Source organism: Ambystoma mexicanum, chromosome 9, assembly GCF_040938575.1.
Source record: "Ambystoma mexicanum isolate Mex_15411 chromosome 9, UKY_AmexF1_1, whole genome shotgun sequence".
Classification (NCBI taxonomy): domain Eukaryota; kingdom Metazoa; phylum Chordata; class Amphibia; order Caudata; family Ambystomatidae; genus Ambystoma; species Ambystoma mexicanum.
This window is the reverse complement of record NC_090931.1, coordinates 515,313,508-515,334,158: the sequence shown is the minus strand read 5'-3', so window position 1 is coordinate 515,334,158 and position 20,651 is coordinate 515,313,508. Positions and strand designations below refer to the sequence as shown.

At 43.6% G+C, this 20,651-nt stretch overlaps 1 long non-coding RNA gene across 1 annotated transcript in view; it reads left to right on the top strand.

The window, feature by feature from the left end:
- LOC138488229 (uncharacterized) overlaps positions 1–20,651 on the top strand; it is a 307,474-nt gene that overhangs the window by 207,032 nt on the left and 79,791 nt on the right. The window lies entirely within an intron of this gene.

Genomic DNA, 20,651 nt, shown 5'->3' with positions numbered 1-20,651 from the left:
CCTTATCCTCACCTGTAATATATTCTGAGAGTGCAGTTGGCTCTCCTTTATTTGTAATCTTCACTCTTTCCTTTGGATCTTACAACAGTGTATGCGCCTCATTTATCTCGAATGCCTCGTTCGAGGTATTTTTGATGGTGTCCTTGATTTCAGGTATTCTTGCATTTAACTTTGGTTGTCTCGTATGAGCAGTGTTCTTTGCCATCTTAGTTTGTGGTTTTAGGTTGTGCGTGATTGCCTCATGGTTGCGAGCATCAGATTTAGTGGTCAGCTCATTTCTCAGATTGTCCTGTTTGTGATTTTTGCAGCATCGCTTTGAATTGTTTCCTTATCCATTTAGTGGAGCCAAGAGCCAACCTCATGATCGCCTTACCTGAGAGATCGCCACTTGCCAGGTCACAGAGTTGAGGTTGCCACAGTGCCGAAGTGTCTGCTTTGTGGTCAAGTCGTGTTTGTACTGTTGAAGTGAAAGATTCCAAAAAGATCATTTTGGAATGGATCATTGCGAGTAACGTGGCATGATCCTTGAGACTGTCATTGAGGGTTTCATATTTTCTTAAGAATGGAGGCAGAGTTATGGATAAGGCGGCCATCACATTGTTGTGGATTTGCATCCCTGACTGACAGTTGTGCTTTGTGTTGGTTCATGTCCTTTGGTGATGGTTGACTACTTGATGAGGATAGGGTTGATGGGCTTGATAGATTAGAAGAAGGGATCTGGCTCAATGTTTCGTGAGCTGGGATGGTGCGGAAGTGACTTATGTTAACGCTTTATGCAGCGAAGCCAGGACCATATAAGTTACCCCATTATTTTAATGATTGCACTTTGCGCAGTCAGGGTTTATGACTGGCGTTGAGACGTGCTGGTTGTTGAAGTGACCTTCGGAGATGGCGGTTCGTGTGGTACTTTGACCTAGCTGGAGTTTCAGTTCCAAAATATCTAGCCTATCTTGCTGCTAACAAATCAGCAGGGATCATTATTCTTCGGCTCTCCACTCTCTACTTTATTTCCTTTCGTTATCATTGTAGTTTTTGTTTAGTGCCATGACAAAGGATCTTGGGTTGGGGGAGTGTTTAAGAGCTCAAGCTCAACTATGTGAGACGATGCTGCTGTCGGCACACGGGCAGAGGTGTCCTTACTAGGCCAGGTGTCATTCAGATCGTGCAAGGGAAGGGGGGGGGGAGGAAAGTGCGGGTGCGGGTGGGGGGGTGCAGTACATGGGATAATAAATAAGATAAATAAAAGAACGGCCAGCTGGTGGCAAGTGCAGGGTGAGTGCAGACATGAGTGCTGGTGGGGGGGTATCTGAAGGGATACAGAAAACAGTCGCCAGGTGCAGGAGTTGCCAGGGAGGCAGTGCAGGCGTGCAACTGGCTGGGCATGGGCCTGAGATCAGAAGGGTGGCCTGGTAACCCATCATCAGCAGCAGAGAGGGTTAGAGAAAGTGGAAGCAAAGAGGTGGGTCTTATCTATTTGTATTTATTAGGTTTATATAGCGCTTTACACCAAAGCGCTGCACATTTAACAGGATACATTTAACATAACAAAATAACAGTAACAATAGAAGCAAATTACAATTTTGAATCGGCCAACAAAACGTTAAGTAGAGCAATTAGACAGAGGGAAGGGGTAGAGAAGTGGAGTAGAGCTAGGAGGAAGAGGAAGGAAGGGGGGAGGAGGAGGAGGAGGGAAAGGAAGGGGTGAGGATGGGGTCGGGGGCAATGGAGGGAGAGGCTTAAGGGGGGGAAGAGGTAAAGGGTGGGAGAGGGGGAGCGAGAAGAGGGAGGGGTATCATGGGGGAATGGAGAAGGAGAGATTTAAGGGACGTGCGGAAAGAGGAAAAGGTAGGAATAGAGCGGATTGAGAGAGGTAAGGAGTTCCAGTGGAGGGGGGCCAGGAGTTGGAAGGAGCGGAAACGGAAGGAAGCACAAGGGGAGGGAGGAACAGTGAGGAGGAAGTGGTCAGCGGAACGAAGGTAGCGAGAGGGAGTGTAGAAAGAGAGATCAGGGGGAGCGAGATTGTGGAGAGATTTGAAGACTAATTTCCAACACTTGTGGGATCGCTATTGGGTTATGTGCGCTATTAACCACCAAAAAATTCTAAAAGATGGGTCGGCAGCAAGTGATATCTTACCCTCAAACTTCCCACAAAGTTTGTAACAATAATACAAATAAAAACCTGATTCGGGAAGATATCTCGCGCTCACACCTATACTTTAACAAAATTTCTAATCAATTTTGGTCCAATAACATTAATGTAGTGAAACGACTTCAATTTAAAAAGTCCATCAATGCAATGATTCCCAGCAACAAATGTTTTTTAATTTGTCCAAGAAAAACAGCCGACACGTGTTTCGACCTTTGGTCGTTCTCAAGGCTGTGTAGAATTATACAATCAAATAGTATATAGCAATTAAAAGAAATTATAAAAAGAAAACCATACCATATAGTTCCACATGTCAGGTCAGGATGAGAGGTCTTTTTGCCATAATCAAATATTTGAATTGATATGAAAAAAAAAAACAAATTCAAAGGCCACAAATTAGTTCCTCTATCAAAGAAGGCTCTAAACTTTTTAACGTCTCCAGATTTAACTACATTTAGAAGAAATAATATTTAAAATTTCAAGATGTTTGTTACATGCATAGTTAGTTTTTAAACACAAAATCCCTACATTTTCACCTTGTGAAACCATTCTAGCTAGACCAAAATATAAATTTTCAAAGTTAAAATTAAAATGTATTGGTAAATTTGTAAATATGACTGTATTCCCCTGTTAGTACTTGATCATGCAATGTTACTGTAACTAAGACTTACCCCATATATAAATCACTAGAATTCACAAGTTTGAAGTATAAAGGATCACTCAGTTTACTTGGTCTTGAGTTGTAACTTCAATTTTCAGATCTGTATAAGAGAATCCTTTTTATTTTAATTAATTAATTCAAATTACTAAACTGACTGGTATAATGAAATAATAATAAATGCTCACCAGCTTTTAATGATTACGATTCTTGAAAAAAGTTTTTTGTATAGCAGGATGCTATCACATTCCAATCATTTTGACACATAAATTGTGTAGTCTGGAAACAAAGTTCACCTACAAAAATAGTAAGCTCATTTGTATATATCACTATGATTCAATCTTCTCCATTAAAGCATTGATCTTATATTATCTTAAGACTCACCATTTAAAGGGTTAGATCCCACGTCTCTTGTTTTCTAAAGGGATCCTGCACCCATCACAGAATCTTATATACATTTTGCCCGCGAAAAAACCGCGGGCCGTGTTTACAGTGACGTCACGCGCACACGGACGCGATGACGTCATTCGTAAAATGCCGTGATGACGTCACGCGTACGGGCACGCGATATCGTCATCGAATGCATTTAGCAAACGCGGGCGTGTAACTTATCATTTACTATTCTCGCATCAAATATCTGTTCTTTATCGGAGTTTAAATTCTCACAAAGTGACTTAGTACCCCTCAAATGTACTTCGAAACATTAACAATTAATTTAGACTATATAAATAAATATATTAATGTTACCTTATGGAATGTGCGAATTAGGATTGATGTGCATTATTGATTTTAGTATATGATAGAATGGCTTCACAAATGATGAATATATCATAAATATTCATAAAAGAAATATTTCCATTTTATAAAAACACATGCATCTCATGATCATGATTGAGACCATATAAGGTACTCCTAAAATAACAAATTAACTTGCATTCTTCTTGCCTTAATTTGAGCCTAAGATTACCACCTCGTTTCCCCATTTTAATCTGAATTAGTACAATATATCTAATATTGTCTTGATTATCTAACTGATGACATTGCTGCCAATGAATTGCAAGAGGTGACTTCGGGTCGATACTTCTTAGACTGGCCAAATGTTCCCTTATTCGAAATCTCAATTGTCGAATAGTACTACCAATATAGAGTTTTCCACATGTACAGATGATGGCATAAATAACAACTAGTTTTGCAATTAATAAATTCCTTAATCTTAATTGTCATTCCATTAGCATCAGAAAAAACATCACAATTTACATGTGCATACTTGCACTGATTACAATTACCACATTTGAAAAAACCCTTCTTTCCTTTTAACCAAGTCTCCTTAATATTTTCCTCTTTGATGTTCAAAAAAGACGGACTCAATTTTTGTTTTATCGTATGTGCCCTCTTGAAAGTGAACTTCGGTTTATCCGTCAGGAAAGGTAGCAGATCCTTATCAAGTCTCAAAATGTCCCAATGTTTGGACACCATTTTGTAAAGATATGATGAGTCCTGAGAAAATTGTGTTATTATGGAAGTATGTTCACCTGGTTGCTTCTTTACATGTTCGCATAAAAGTTCCACTTGACTACATTCTTTGTACTTTTCAGCCGCTTTTTTTTATACATCTCAAATTATAACCCCCGTCTCTAAATCTGTTCATAAGCAATTTAGTTTCTTCATGGTAATCCATATCCCGACTACAATTTCTCCTGGCTCGGTAAAATTCCCCCACTGGAATATTCTCTATTGTAGATCTTTGGTGACTACTTTGTGCACAAAGTACAGAGTTTACCTCTGTTGGCTTACGGTATGTTTTAGTCTCAAAATGCCCATTGTTGACAAAAATATGTAAGTCTAGAAAATCAATGCTTTCCGAACTAGCTGAACCAGTAAAACTGATACCAAATTTGTTGTTATTGGTATGTGCCACAAAAGTTTCAAATGATTCAGGTGATCCTTTCCATACAATTAATACATCATCTATAAATCTCCTCCATACTATTAAGTTGGTTCTAAACATTTCTTGTTCATAGATGTGTGTTTCCTCATATTGGGCCATAAACAGGTTGGCCAGGGACGGAGCAAATTTTGCACCCATGGCCACCCCTTTGGCCTGTACATAGTATTGTTCGTTAAAGATGAATACATTGTTATCTAATGTGAATCTCAAAAAACTCTTAAGCATATCTATATGTTGGATATAAGAGGCAGACGAATTTCCAAAGGTGTAGTCTAATGTCTGAATTGCCAAATCATGATCTATGCTAGTATAGAGGGCTGAGACATCCAGCGTAGCTAAAAGATAATCCGGTTCCCATTTCAGATTTTTGAAAAATTGTAAAACATGTCCACTATCCCTAATGTAGGATTTCATTCTGAGAACATTAGGTTTTAGGGCTTCATCCAAGTACTGTGACATGCCTTCTGTTACCCACCCTATACCACTCATGATAGGTCTGACTGATGGTAAAGTTTCGTAAACCTTATGTATTTTAGGCAAAAAATATAGGGTGGGCATAGTTGGTTCCGTATTGGTCAGAAAAGCCTTTTCATCATCTGATAAAAAGCCCTTGTCATACCATAACTGTATTAGTTTCAAATGTTCAGTTACAATTTTCTTTGTAGGGTTAGATTTCAAGGAGGTGTAACATTGTGAAGTATCTAAATGTAACATAGCCATTGTAATATAATCATTGGTATTCATCACTACAATGTTACCCCCCTTGTCCGCTTCTTTAATGGTTATCATTTTGTCATTCATTAAAGCCACTAAGGCTTCCGTTTCCTCTTTACTTAAATTGGATCTGCATCTCTTTCTCTTATAGGTTCCACTGTCCATATGTCTATGGATATCCTTAATGATTGCCTTGTGGAAAGTTTCAATTACATTCTCTGTACCCAATTGTGGAGTAAATTTCGATTTCGGCTTTAATTCTTTTAGATCAAGATGTCTGGTACTGACACCCAATGTTTGACAAATTGACTCTGTATCCACTATAATATCTTGATTTAAATTCGTCAGAGTAGTAATATTGTGAATATCAGAGATAGTATACAAACTCAGCGGGTTCAAGGTGGTCTTAGGCTGAAACACTTTTGCCTGAGTTGCAAAGAATTTCTTTAATTTCAATTTTCTTATAAATTTGTAAATGTCTATCTGAAAATTCACAAAATCTGTTTTTACACTTGGTGCAAAGGATAAACCTTTATTCAACACAGCAATTTCCACCTCTGAGAGTCATTTATCCGACAAATTGATAACCAGATCACATTTCATTGGTTCCCCTGTCATTTCTTGGTACTGGACCTGGTCAGAATTCCAGGACGACCCTGATCTTCGTCGGAGCTTCCACTCCCGCTTCCGCTTACCCCCTCTCCTGCCCCTTGTGTGGAACCTGGTGTTGGTATAAATGCTGCTGGTGGTGTTGTGAATCTGACTTGTTTTTGATTTATAAATCTGATGTTTCCCTTTTTGTGTCTCCGTATCTGTTCTAAAAAACTTTTTCCTCCACTAGGTGTGGTATCCATAACTTCTTCAACACCACCAGCAGCATTTATACCAACACCAGGTTCCACACAAGGAGCAGGAGAGGGGGTAAGCGGAAGCCGGAGTGGAAGCTCCGACGAAGATCAGGGTCGTCCTGGAATTCTGACCAGGTCCAGTACCAAGAAACGACAGGGGAACCAATGAAATGTGATCTGGTTATCAATTTGTCGGATAAATGCCTCTCAGAGGTGGAAATTGCTGTGTTGAATAAAGGTTTATCCTTTGCACCAAGTGTAAAAACAGATTTTGTGAATTTTCAGATAGACATTTACAAATTTATAAGAAAATTGAAATTAAAGAAATTCTTTGCAACTCAGGCAAAAGTGTTTCAGCCTAAGACCACCTTGAACCCGCTGAGTTTGTATACTATCTCTGATATTCACAATATTACTACTCTGGCGAATTTAAATCAAGATATTATAGTGGATACAGAGTCAATTTGTCAAACATTGGGTGTCAGTACCAGACATCTTGATCTAAAAGAATTAAAGCCGAAATCGAAATTTACTCCACAATTGGGTACAGAGAATGTAATTGAAACTTTCCACAAGGCAATCATTAAGGATATCCATAGACACATGGACAGTGGAACCTATAAGAGAAAGAGATGCAGATCCAATTTAAGTAAAGAGGAAACGGAAGCCTTAGTGGCTTTAATGAATGACAAAATGATAACCATTAAAGAAGCGGACAAGGGGGGTAACATTGTAGTGATGAATACCAATGATTATATTACAATGGCTATGTTACATTTAGATACTTCACAATGTTACACCCCCTTGAAATCTAACCCTACAAAGAAAATTGTAACTGAACATTTGAAACTAATACAGTTATGGTATGACAAGGGCTTTTTATCAGATGATGAAAAGGCTTTTCTGACCAATACGGAACCAACTATGCCCACCCTATATTTTTTGCCTAAGATACATAAGGTTTACGAAACTTTACCATCAGTCAGACCTATCATGAGTGGTATAGGGTGGGTAACAGAAGGCATGTCACAGTACTTGGATGAAGCCCTAAAACCTAATGTTCTCAGAATGAAATCCTACATTAGGGATAGTGGACATGTTTTACAATTTTTCAAAAATCTGAAATGGGAACCGGATTATCATTTAGCTACGCTGGATGTCTCAGCCCTCTATACTAGCATAGATCATGATTTGGCAATTCAGACATTAGACTACACCTTTGGAAATTCGTCTGCCTCTTATATCCAACATATAGATATGCTTAAGAGTTTTTTGAGATTCACATTAGATAACAATGTATTCATCTTTAACGAACAATACTATGTACAGGCCAAAGGGGTGGCCATGGGTGCAAAATTTGCTCCGTCCCTGGCCAACCTGTTTATGGCCCAATATGAGGAAACGCACATCTATGAACAAGAAATGTTTAGAACCAACTTAATAGTATGGAGGAGATTTATAGATGATGTATTAATTGTATGGAAAGGATCACCTGAATCATTTGAAACTTTTGTGGCACATACCAATAACAACAAATTTGGTATCAGTTTTACTGGTTCAGCTAGTTCGGAAAGCATTGATTTTCTAGACTTACATATTTTTGTCAACAATGGGCATTTTGAGACTAAAACATACCGTAAGCCAACAGAGGTAAACTCTGTACTTTGTGCACAAAGTAGTCACCAAAGATCTACAATAGAGAATATTCCAGTGGGGGAATTTTACCGAGCCAGGAGAAATTGTAGTCGGGATATGGATTACCATGAAGAAACTAAATTGCTTATGAACAGATTTAGAGACGGGGGTTATAATTTGAGATGTATAAAAAAAAGCGGCTGAAAAGTACAAAGAATGTAGTCAAGTGGAACTTTTATGCGAACATGTAAAGAAGCAACCAGGTGAACATACTTCCATAATAACACAATTTTCTCAGGACTCATCATATCTTTACAAAATGGTGTCCAAACATTGGGACATTTTGAGACTTGATAAGGATCTGCTACCTTTCCTGACGGATAAACCGAAGTTCACTTTCAAGAGGGCACATACGATAAAACAAAAATTGAGTCCGTCTTTTTTGAACATCAAAGAGGAAAATATTAAGGAGACTTGGTTAAAAGGAAAGAAGGGTTTTTTCAAATGTGGTAATTGTAATCAGTGCAAGTATGCACATGTAAATTGTGATGTTTTTTCTGATGCTAATGGAATGACAATTAAGATTAAGGAATTTATTAATTGCAAAACTAGTTGTTATTTATGCCATCATCTGTACATGTGGAAAACTCTATATTGGTAGTACTATTCGACAATTGAGATTTCGAATAAGGGAACATTTGGCCAGTCTAAGAAGTATCGACCCGAAGTCACCTCTTGCAATTCATTGGCAGCAATGTCATCAGTTAGATAATCAAGACAATATTAGATATATTGTACTAATTCAGATTAAAATGGGGAAACAAGGTGGTAATCTTAGGCTCAAATTAAGGCAAGAAGAATGCAAGTTAATTTGTTATTTTAGGAGTACCTTATATGGTCTCAATCATGATCATGAGATGCATGTGTTTTTATAAAATGGAAATATTTCTTTTATGAATATTTATGATATATTCATCATTTGTGAAGCCATTCTATCATATACTAAAATCAATAATGCACATCAATCCTAATTCGCACATTCCATAAGGTAACATTAATATATTTTTTATTTATATAGTCTAAATTAATTGTTAATGTTTCGAAGTACATTTGAGGGGTACTGAGTCACTTTGTGAGAATTTAAACTCCGATAAAGAACAGATATTTGATGCGAGAATAGTAAATGATAAGTTACACGCCCGCGTTTGCTAAATGCATTCGATGACGATATCGCGCGCCCGTACGCGTGACGTCATCACGGCATTTTACGCATGACGTCATCGCGTCCGTGTGCGCGTGACGTCACTGTAAACACGGCCCGCGGTTTTTTCGCGGGCAAAATGTATATAAGATTCTGTGATGGGTGCAGGATCCCTTTAGAAAACAAGAGACGTGGGATCTAACCCTTTAAATGGTGAGTCTTAAGATAATCTAAGATCAATGCTTTAATGGAGAAGATTGAATCATAGTGATATATACAAATGAGCTTACTATTTTTGTAGGTGAACTTTGTTTCCAGACTACACAATTTGTGTCAAAATGATTGGAATGTGATAGCATCCTGCTATACAAAAAACTTTTTTCAAGAATCGTAATTGTTAAAAGCTGGTGAGCATTTATTATTATTTCATTATACCAGTCAGTTTAGTAATTTGAATTAATAAATTAAAATAAAAAGGAATCTCTTATACAGATCTGAAAATTGAAGTTACAACTCAAGACCAAGTATACTGAGTGATCCTTTATACTTCAAACTTGTGAATTCTAGTGATTTATATATGGGGTAAGTCTTAGTTACAGTAACATTGCATGATCAAGTACTAACAGGGGAATACAGTCATATTTACAAATTTACCAATAAATTTTAATTTTAACTTTGAAAATTTATATTTTGGTCTAGCTAGGATGGTTTCACAAGGTGAAAATGTAGGGATTTTGTGTTTAAAAACTAACTATGCATGTAACAAACATCTTGAAATTTTAAATATTATTTCTTCTAAATGTAGTTAAATCTGGAGACGTTAAAAAGTTTAGAGACTTCTTTGAAAGAGGAACTAATTTGTGGCCTTTGAATTTGTTTTTTTTTTTTCTTTCATATCAATTCAAATATTTGATTATGGCAAAAAAACCTCTCTCATCCTGACCTGACATGTGGAACTATATGGTATGGTTTTCTTTTTATAATTTCTTTTAATTGCTATATACTATTTGATTGTATAATTCTACACAGCCTTGAGAACGACCAAAGGTCGAAACACGTGTCGGCTGTTTTTCTTGGACAAATTAAAAAACATTTGTTGTTGGGAATCATTGCATTGATGGACTTTTTAAATTGAAGTTGTTTCACTACATTAATATTATTGGACCAAAATTGATTAGAAATTTTGTTAGGTGTGAGCGCGAGATATCTTCCCGAATCAGGTTTAGATTTGAAGACTAGGCATAGAAAATGAAATTTAAATTGAGTGAAAGGAAGCAAGCCAATGGAGGATAGGGGAGCAGAGATGGAGTCTCGGGGTGGAGGGGGGGGGGAGACAGAGGGTACAGATGGAAGAGTGGTAGATAGATTTGAGGGGGGCGAGATGTGAAGTAGGTAGACCAAAGAGTAAGGAAGAGCAGTAGAAGAGGCGAGAGAAGATAAGGGAGGAGATTAAAAGTTTAGCATGTAAAGTAAGGGAGGGGCGGGCCTTTGCAAATATTATAGAGGTGGTAGCGACGGGCACGAGAGGTAAGTGAGAGATGGTGGGAAAAAGTGAGAGAAGAGTCGAAGTGAAAGCCTAAGTTGCGAGCGTGGGGGGAGAAAGTAAGATTAGAGGGAGGAAAATGAATGAATGAAAGGAGGAGAGGGAGGAGGAAGGGAGTTGGAAAGAAAGCGAGAAGACATCCAGTTTTTAATAGCAGTAAGACAGGAGGAAAGTTTAAGGTGCAGATCAGGAGAGAAGGAAGAGAAGGAAAGAAAGAGCTGTGTGTCGTCGGCCCAGAAATGGTGAGAGATGCCAAATGAGGAGATAACGGGGGCAAGGAGGGAGGTGTCGAGTGAGAATAGGAAAGGACCAAGCACCGAGCCTTGGGGTACTCCGTATTCGAGAGGGTGGGTGGGAGAGGAGCAGCCTACCCAGGTAACAGTAAAAGAGTGGGAGGAGAGGTAAGAGGATAGCCAGTTGAGTACAGAACCTTTGAAACCAAAGGAGGAGAGAGTGTTGAGAAGAAGGGGGTGATCAACAGTGCCGAAGGCAGCAGAGATCAAGAAGAATAAGGACAGAGGATTGCTTAGAGTGTAGGGCAGAGAAGAGGGGGTTAAGGATGTAAGTGAGGACTGTTTCAGGAGAGTGTTTGGGCGAAAGCCAGATTGAGAAGGGGGAAGGAGAGATTAATGACCAAGGTAGAGAGCTGCGAGTAGGCGAGGCGCTCAAGAAGTTTAGAGAGGAATGTGAGAAGTGAGATAGGACCGAAGTTGGAGGTGAGCGGGGGATCAGCAGAAGGTTTCTTCAAAATCGGAATGATAGTGGCATGCTTGAAAGCAGAGGGGAAGGTGGCGAGGGAAGGCAGGTGTTGAAGACGGTTAGGTAGGGAATAAGAAGAGGGTAGATCTTAGGAATAAGAAGGGAGGGGACCGGGTCAGATGGAGCAGACGAGGAGTGGGCTTTGTAGAAGAGGATAGAAATGTCAGAAGCGGAGACGAGGGAAGAATACAGTCATGCAAGTAGAGGGTGAGGAGGGAGAAGGGGGGGGTAGAATGAAGAGGAATGGATTTGTTTTGCCGAAGGGCAAGAATCTTGGAGGAGAACTAGTTTGCGAAGTCAGAGGGAGAAGGGGTGGAGGAGGTTGAGGGATCAGGGGTTGGGGGAGACTAGAGAGTTTGGAAGATGCAGCGGGGGTGGGAGGCTTGGGAATGAAGAAGGTTAGAGTAGTAGGAGCGTTTCCGATGAGAGGCAGGAGACATGGAGGGAGTGATAAGAGAAGTAGGAGGTTTGGTTGGAAAGTGAAGGAGATTTGAGCCAGTATGTCTCAAGACGTCGGAGGAGACGTTGCATGGAGGGGAGACCAAGGTTGAGAGGGTTTCTGGGTTGGACGGAAGAAGGAAAAGGGGTGGGGTGAATCAAGAGAGGAGGAGATGGAAGAGGAGAGAGTAGAAAGTGCATCATTGGCCGATGGTGAAGAGAAGTCATGGAGAGAGGGGAGAGAAGAAGAGCAAGTTTCAAGAAAGAGGGAGGGATCAAAGTTACAAAGGTCACGACGTGAGAAAATAGAAGGGGAAGGCTTAGGAGAAGAAGGAAGGGGGATAAGGGAGAAGGAGAGTAAAGCATGATCGGAGAGATAGAGAAGAAGTGTAGAGACAGTAGAAAGAGTTAAAGATAAGGTCAAGAGTGGAGCCAGAGGAGTGAGTAGGAGAGGAAGAGGGGAAAGAAGGCAGGAGTTGAGGATGGATGAAAGGGGAGAGGAGTGAGGGGGAGAAGGAAAGTGAAGATTAAAGTCGCCGAGAGCAGTAAGGAGAGGGAGAGATGAGAAAGGAGGTGAATGATCAAGGTCATCATAGAAGGTAGAGAGAGGGTCAGGTGGGCGATATATGATTAGAAAGGTGATGGGGTGAGGAGAAGGATATGTAAAGAAACTCGAAAGAGGGGAAAGAAGGAAGGGATGGAGAGGAGGAAGAGGAAAGGTATTTGGGGTTGAAGAGGAGGCCAAGACCTCTGCCACAACCAGTAGCACGAGAGATATGAGAGGAGGAGGAGGATTGAGAGGTGGTTAGGGAAGCAGGGACTGTGGTGTTGTGAGGAGGGATCCAGGTTTCAGTAAGGCAGAGGAAATGAAGATTGAGACAGAGGAACATGTCAAGAACTGCTGCGGTTTTTTTGCAGAGGGATCTAGCTATCCAGAGAGCAATGATGATACGAGAGGCGGGTTGGACTGTGGGGGATGGGGGTAGAGAAGGTTAGGGCGGTGAGAGAGGGTAGGGGTAGTAAAGGAAGAGTGGGGGGGATTAAAGAGGGGAATGGCCATGAGGAGGGTGAAGTAGAGTAGGAGAGTGTTAGGCAGAATTCTGTGCAGTGCCCTTAGGGACCATTACACACAATTAAGACTACAGGTGGCAATGCAAGTTTTACCTTTGGTACAAGCCTGTACTACTAAGTTATAGTGGTAGCAGTAGCAGAGCAGCCAGACTTATCTCAAGTGTATATGAGAAGTAGGAGAGATTACACAAAGGGACCACAATTACTGTGGGTCAAGCAAACACTGACTCAAGGTTTCAGGTAAAAAATAGAAGTACATTTATTTTTAAACCATCAGTTATAAACACAGCAACAAAGTCTCTGTACGTTGCCGTTGGAATACGTTTTGCGACTGGTGCAGGGAAAAGAATGTTGATCCTTTTCAGCGTACCACTCTGCATGTTCTATCCTTTCTGCTTTCCTTAGCACACTGTTAGGCAGAATCCTGTGCAGCGCCCTTAGGGACCACTACACACAATTAAGACTACAGGTGGCAATACAAGTTTTACCTTTGGTACAAGCCTGTACTACTATGTCAGAGAAGTAGCAGTGGCGGAGCAGCCAGGCTTATCTCAAGAGTATATGAGCAGTAGCAGAGATTACACAAAGGGACCACAATTACTGTGACTAAAGCAAACACTGACACACGTTAAATATACTACAACTAACCAATTCACTTTGTACAGTATGTCTCAAGGTAAGTACCCTGTGTTTGAATGTACCGGTGTTATGAACAAACACGATACCGCGGATACGGTTGCGATCACTTTTTGGCAGTTCGGTCTACTCAATAAACGCGTATCCGTGACATTAAATGCTACTGGGGCAAAAACACACTTAGCACCCGAGATACCCAGAGGGAGTTGGATGCAAAAATCACAGGCAATATTTAGGTTAGGCAGACAGCATCAAGAAACACTCAGAAACAGGAGTTCAAAAGTAAAAGGGTCGGAGCCAGGGTTAAGTGACACCGGAGATGTGTTGCAGAAGATCACACCGTTACACAGTTCACTATTCAGCGTAGCCCAAAAGTACTTTGATATTGTCAATGTTTGGAAGCAAAAGTTATAAGAAGGAGGGAAGCCATGGGTGAGCCTTGAGGATGAAGAAAAGGGATTCACCCAGTTTCCTCGAGTAGAGCACAGTACCTTATTCCAGTGATGCAGCTGGTGCCCTGGCAGTTGTTCCTGTTGGTTTCCAGCAGACCCACGATTCCTGGAGCTTCGTTGTGAAGGACGATGTCTGAAGGGGGTCTGCACCAAACAGGAATGAAGCCGGCAGCAGCAACAACGAATAAAAGGTGCGCTCCTTAAAAAGAAAAAAAAACAGGAGAGGCTCGGCAGGTGGCTATCCGGACCTACACAGCAGTGTGCAGCGATTTCGACCACAGCAGAGATCTCTGGCTGAAGATGAGCTGGTTATCCCCACCAGGCTCAAGAGAAGAAGACTCCGGACTGGATCTCCTCTTAGTCGTTGAAGGGTAGATAGCTTAGGACTGCAGCAGGGCTTCACCGGGACAGGGTAGTTGCAGCAGCCGCCGTTCTCTCCGGTTCCTTGTATTTTCAGAGGCGACTCTTATTTCTAGCCCAAGAGACCTGCCTTTTATGCACAAAACCCCCATTCACACAGCCTGGCTGTCAATCACGCTGCAGGGGGGTTGTCCAGTCGGGACAACCACCTCAGCCAATCATGGCAAAGTGCGACTTGGGTTTCCTATGATACCCTGTGCCATGGGTGACTACACCCTTTCCCCACATTGTCTACCTAGACACCCAGGCGCCAAGAGGAGGGCTTCCCTGCAGAAGCCCGCCAAAAGACGGTGAATAAAGAAGGCGAACCTAGTTTGCCGCGCAAAGTAAAACACAAGGACTTTAACAAAAAGAAATGGCGAATAAACCCAACCGGAGCCAAAAAAGCGGGCTTATGCTTAAGGCTGAAAAAACAGCCAAAAGTATTACCACGTTTATCTAGTGTAATCGCGGTAGAAAAGTTAGGGTAGATACCACTGCCAGCAGCCAAGTCTAAATGTTAAAAGAGCAAAACAATGCTCAGGGAGGTACAGACAGAAAAGGGGTACAGATTAGCCCTTTCCAGTACTCCATGTAAGATGGGGTGTACTGGGTCTGTGGTAAAAATGACTATGTAAAGTAAATGGCAACTTTACCTTTCTCTGGGGGACAGTAGTCAGCCCCAGTGAAATGGAGTCAGGGAGAAGTCTTAAAGACAACTCTGGGTTACTGCACTAAAGGTACTGTGTAACCCATACAAGAACAGGGGCACCTCGAGTGGTGTGTTCCAGTGCCCAAGATCACACAATGAGTAAAAACACATAGGCCAAATCAAACATAAGAGTGGGAAAAGGATGTACACTGTTACCAGGTGGAAAAAATAAACTCCAGAAATCCAGCAAAGCTGCTGGGGGACTCACTAGGTGAGGGAAATTAGCCCCAGAAGGAGAATTCTCCCTAACACCATGGCAGTTGTTCCTGATAATTTCCTGCAGACCCGCGATGCCTGGCTTCGGCACGAAGGACGACGATGAAGGGGGTCTACACCACACAGGGATGAGGCCGGCAGCAGCAGCGACGATTAATAAAAGGTGCGCTCCTTAAAAACAGGAGAGGCTCTTCAGGTGGCTATCCGGACCACTACAGCAGTGTGCAGCGATTACGACCACGAAGGGGGCTTCTGGCTGAAGATGATGAGCTGGTTATCCCACCAGGCTCAAGGGAAGAAGACTCCCGACTGGATCTCCTCTTAGTCGTTGAAGGGTAGATAGCTCAGGACTGCAGCAGGGCTTCACCGGGACGGGATAGTTGCAGCAGTCAACCTCTCCTCCACTTCTCTTCGGTTCCTTGTAGTTCCAGTGGCGACTCTGACCTCTAGCCCAAGAGACCTGCCTTTTATGCGAAAATCCCCCATTCACACAGCATGGCTGTCAATCACACAGCAGGGGGGGGTGTCCAGCCCGGACAACCACCTCAGCCAATCATGAAAAAGACGGACTTGGGTTTCGTAGGATACCCTGTGCAGGGGGTGACTACACCCCTCCCTCACATTCAGCCCACCTAGACACCCAGGAGCCTTGAGGAGGCATTCTTGGCAGAAGCCCGCCAAAAGACAGTGAACAAAGAAGGCAAACCTGGTTTGCCGCGCAAAGTAAAACACAAGAAGGAGTTTAACAAAAAGAAATGGCAAATAAACTGCACCGGAGCCAAAAGAAAAAAGTATTTGGTCAAGCAGGTTTAAGTTCGAGGCTAATACAATAGCCTACAATATTACCACGGTTATATAAGATAATCGCGGTAGGAAAATTAGGGTAGATACCACTACCACCAGCCATGTCTCAATGTTAAAATAGCAAAACAATGCTCTAGGAGGTACAGAATTTGACTAAATAAAGTTAATGGTAACTTTACTCTTTTCTGGGGGACAGAAGCCGCCTCAGAAATGGAGTCGGTGGGATGTCTGAACGACAACCCTGTGTCACGCAAGGTGCTCTGTGACACACACAAGAAGGGGGCTACTGAAGTGGTGTACTCCAGAGTCCACAATTAAGAGTGGTGAAAAGCTCTCAGTCTAAGTGGAAAAAAATAATTCCAGAGATCCCGCAAAGCTGCTGAGGGACTCACTAGGTAATGGAAATTAGCCATGAAATGAGAATTCTCCCTAACAGAGTACAGGGGAGGCGGAGAGGTGAAGGAGGGTGGGGGTAAGGGCAAAGAGGACAGTGGGGAGGAGATATGGCCAAACGCATAACCAAGGGGGCGGAGAGAGGAAGGAGAGGGATAAAGAGGTGGTTAGGAGAGCAGGTAGCAGAGGAGGGAATGTAGATAGAGGGGGCAAGGGATAGGAAGGCGGGTAGAACAGTGAGGACCAGAGAGCTGGCAGATGAGGGCTGGTAGGTAAGAGGTCTGGAGGCCGCACTGGGAGGTAGAGTTGGGTTAGCTGAAGTGGGGCACTCAGAGGTGGCGGCAGAGGTGGGTCATTCTGCGGAATGGACTTGCGTGTGGGCTGTTCCGTGAGGACCAGAGAGCTGGCAGATGAGGGGCTGGCAGGGGGATCGAGTTGGGTTCATCTGAGGAGAAGTACTCAGAGCTGGCAGATGAGTTGGGCAGCAGAGGTGGGGCACTGAGCTGGTAGATGAGGGGCTGGTAAGTAAAGAGGTCTGGGGGCCACACTGGGGCTGATTTGGGATCAGCTGAGGGGGCACACTGCGGAGTGGACATGTCGGTAGAGGAGGCGGGCAGAGACCTTAGGTTCAGGGAGCCGGTAGCAGAGAGTGCCTCAGTAGCAAGGATGCCCAGGTGTGAAGAGGAAGGTGGGGAAGGACACAAAAGTTGGAGAGCTGATTGAGGAGAAAGGCTAGAGGGGTCAGCAGGTGAGGGGCTACCTAAGGCTCGTAGTGGAAAGGACGCCGCGGCCCAAGTAGCGGGGGGGCGGGCTGTGAGTCTCAGGGTCGGGGGACAGTAGATGAGGAGAGATGGTGGGCACTGAAGACCAGAGTGCCAGCACAGGAACTTCGCAGGAAGAGGTTCCAAAGGGCACTGAAGTTAGGGTGCCAGCACTGGAAGAGCACAGGGAGTGGCTCAGTTGAAGTCCAGAGTGCCTGCGCAGGGAGAAGCTCGGCGGGGTACTGAAGTCTGGCGTGCAGCGCAGGAACTGCGTAGGAAGAGGCTGTGATAGGGGCTGAGTTGGGATTCTGCCGATGAGGGGCCCACAGTAGCAAGGATCGCACAGTCGTGAGGAAGGGCGGGCAGTGATGCCAAAATCTGGGAAGTCACAGGAGGCTCCGAGGACTGGGGTGCTCGCGTCGGAACTGAGCGGGGAGAGGCCTCGCAGGGGTCCAGCTGGGATTATCCGATATGGGGTCTTTGAGGAGAAATTTGGTGGAGGCTCACTGCAGAAATCCGACTGGGCTGTGAGGAAGAGGCGGCAAGACCCGCCGCAGCAAGCAGGAGCAACAGTCTGGGCAAGATGTACTGCACTCACCGCAATACGCCGGGAGCACCAAGCTCCAGTCCAAGGTAGAGGGCGGGCTGGCACACGTTGGTCCCGGGGGACTGAGGCTGAGGAGGCTGAGTGGGAACCGCTGAGGACCAAGCAATCAGGCTGGCGGTGGCTCGACAGCGGATCCGAATCAGGACAGCTGCAGAACGTTGGGATTCCGGCCTGGGGAAGACAACAGCACCCACCGCAGTACAGAGGGGAGTCCCTGTCCAAGGCGAAGGGCACGCCGGCACCGCTGCAGGCAGGAGGATTGAGGCTGAAGAGGCCAGACTGCGCGGCCAAGCCAGGAACTGCCGAGGAGGAGCCCGCGATTGAATGGAGGCGGGCGGTGGTGCAGCAGAGAGGGCCCGGGGCAAAATGCAGCACCTCACGCCATAGCCACTGGAGGCGCGGGCACGAATATGGCTGGTGGGTTGTCCCCACGGCTGGTACTGCGGAGGCCGCACTGAGGAGCTGAGCCCGGACTGGGCGAAAGAGTCAGATTCTGGAAGAAATCACCGCCGGAGGAGCCCCCCGGGCTCAAGGACCAGGAACGGAGGTAAGAAGGATGATTATTTGCTGTATATATTGTTTTAATTCGACTGATACAGCCTGGGTTGAGGAGGCGCCGGTTCTGGTGTCCGAGCTTCTGCGCCCCCTGGTGGTATGGTCTTATGGTGCTTCCGGAACCGAAGATGGTTCTCAAGTTTCAGGGAGGCTGTTCCAGAGGGAGGCCCCAGCCGAAGAGAGAGATCTACCACCAACTCTTTGCTTGGAGAAGCGACTGACCCTGAGGGAGTTGGAGGTGGATGAGCGGAGAGCTCTAGAGGAAAGATATTTAGGAAGAGAGAGTTGAAGGTATTGAAGCCCCAGGCGGCCTTGTGGACGTTACAGTGCAGGTCACACATGAAAGCCAACACAGGCTCATCAGTAGGATACCCGATATACAGTCGTATCTCATTTGGGCCACAAAAAGCAGCATAGATGGCTCATCATGAGGGCAAGATTTGATTGTCTATTGTTGAGGGGAAATATTGAAAAGTGGCCAGGATATCTTGATGACCCAAGTTGCCCCAAGAGCGGATCTGAGCCACTTTATATATTTTTGTCCCGGTTATGGGGACATCAGAAAATGAACAATCCTGCCGATTTTATAAAATGGTATCTAGTCAATTCATCTAAAACAATTCCATCTAAATGTTTCCATCTAAAACATTTCAATCTAATGCATGTTTTGGGGGGTAAAGGGTTAATTTTTGTTCAGGTGTATTTTAAGGGTTAAAAAAACAGGGCCCCAACAAAAGAAAATAAAAAAATGCATTAGATGGACATTTTTTAGATGGAAAAATTTAGCTGCAATCGTTTTCGATGAAATGACCATAAACCTTCAAAAATGCATGGATATACGCTGCTATAGACCCGCGTTGACACTGCGTTTGACGGCGGAATCTGAATTGACGGCATGGGCCCTTTTGTCTTCTCTGAAGGGTGCTACGCACAGAAGAGGATTTTAAAGGGTTAGGATGCTGCATTTTGTTATTTTTAAGATTTATGGACTTGATGTTTCTGTCGAACTGATGAATTTTTTTGTGATCGATTTATCTACATGCTGTATTCTAAGGATTTTTATGTTATGTATTGTATGTGTTTGATGGATGTCTTTATATCCGAATTAACTTAATGAACTGGAGTGAAAATGTCCATACCGGACCTGCATCGAGTCTGTGGTGCCTCCGGGTGAACCACCGAGTTCATGACTGCCGCTCCTGTCAGTCAATGACGGTTAAGGCCTTGAGAGAGAGGAAGGGGAAACTAGTGGCATCTAAGCCATCTCAAAATCCCCTTGTTACCCCCTCAAAAAGATTTTCAGATGACTCTAGGAATATTTCCCTAGAGGAAAAGCAGTCCAAACACCAAAAGCGCTAGATGTCTAGATTTGGACACTCATCCTCCCATAAAAAAATCAAAGCAGGATCACCGCCATCAGAATAGTCCCTTTCATGAGCAAGTCGCCGTCCCCCGCTGACTAGGAAAGATTTTATGGCAAAATGCTGGAGGTCTTTCAAAAGGTGTCTCAGAGTGCCCCTCCAAAAGAGCATAAGAGAACGCCTAAGAAGTCCAATTCGTCAGATAAAACCAGCAGGACACCTGTTGAGTCCTCCTCTTGCATGCCATTGAGTCCGGGAGGTAAGTCTCCTCAACATATGTTGAAGGAGTCTTCAAAACACAGGCAGAAGTCAAAGTCTTCCTACTCGAATACTGATAAGGTACATGTACCTGGGCCGTTGAATGCCCCACCCCCCCTGTCGAAGCATCTATCGAAGTATGTGAGACCGTCGATGACATCAATGCCGTTACTGACTTCGCCTTCGAAGATTTCAAAACCTGTGGTCGATGCGTCAGTCTTTTAAGCTTGTGAAGAATCCAGAATGAAGAAGCTGGTTCAGAATTTAAAGGAGGCAAGTGGCCTAGACACTGCCGGAAACTGACATTGCCAACCAAGAGGTGTTGCGTCATTCTGACCCTTCTTACTGGGCCATGATGAGTAAATTCCCTTGAGTGTCTAGGTTGGGGAAACAGATGGCCATATTAGAAAAGGATGATCTCACTGACGTCCTTAATAAGGGACCCCCACCACCCTCCCAAGAGCCTATATTGCCCTTTCATACAACTATGAGGACAAGAGTATTAGCGAACTGGCTTAAGCCAGACTCCACGCCTG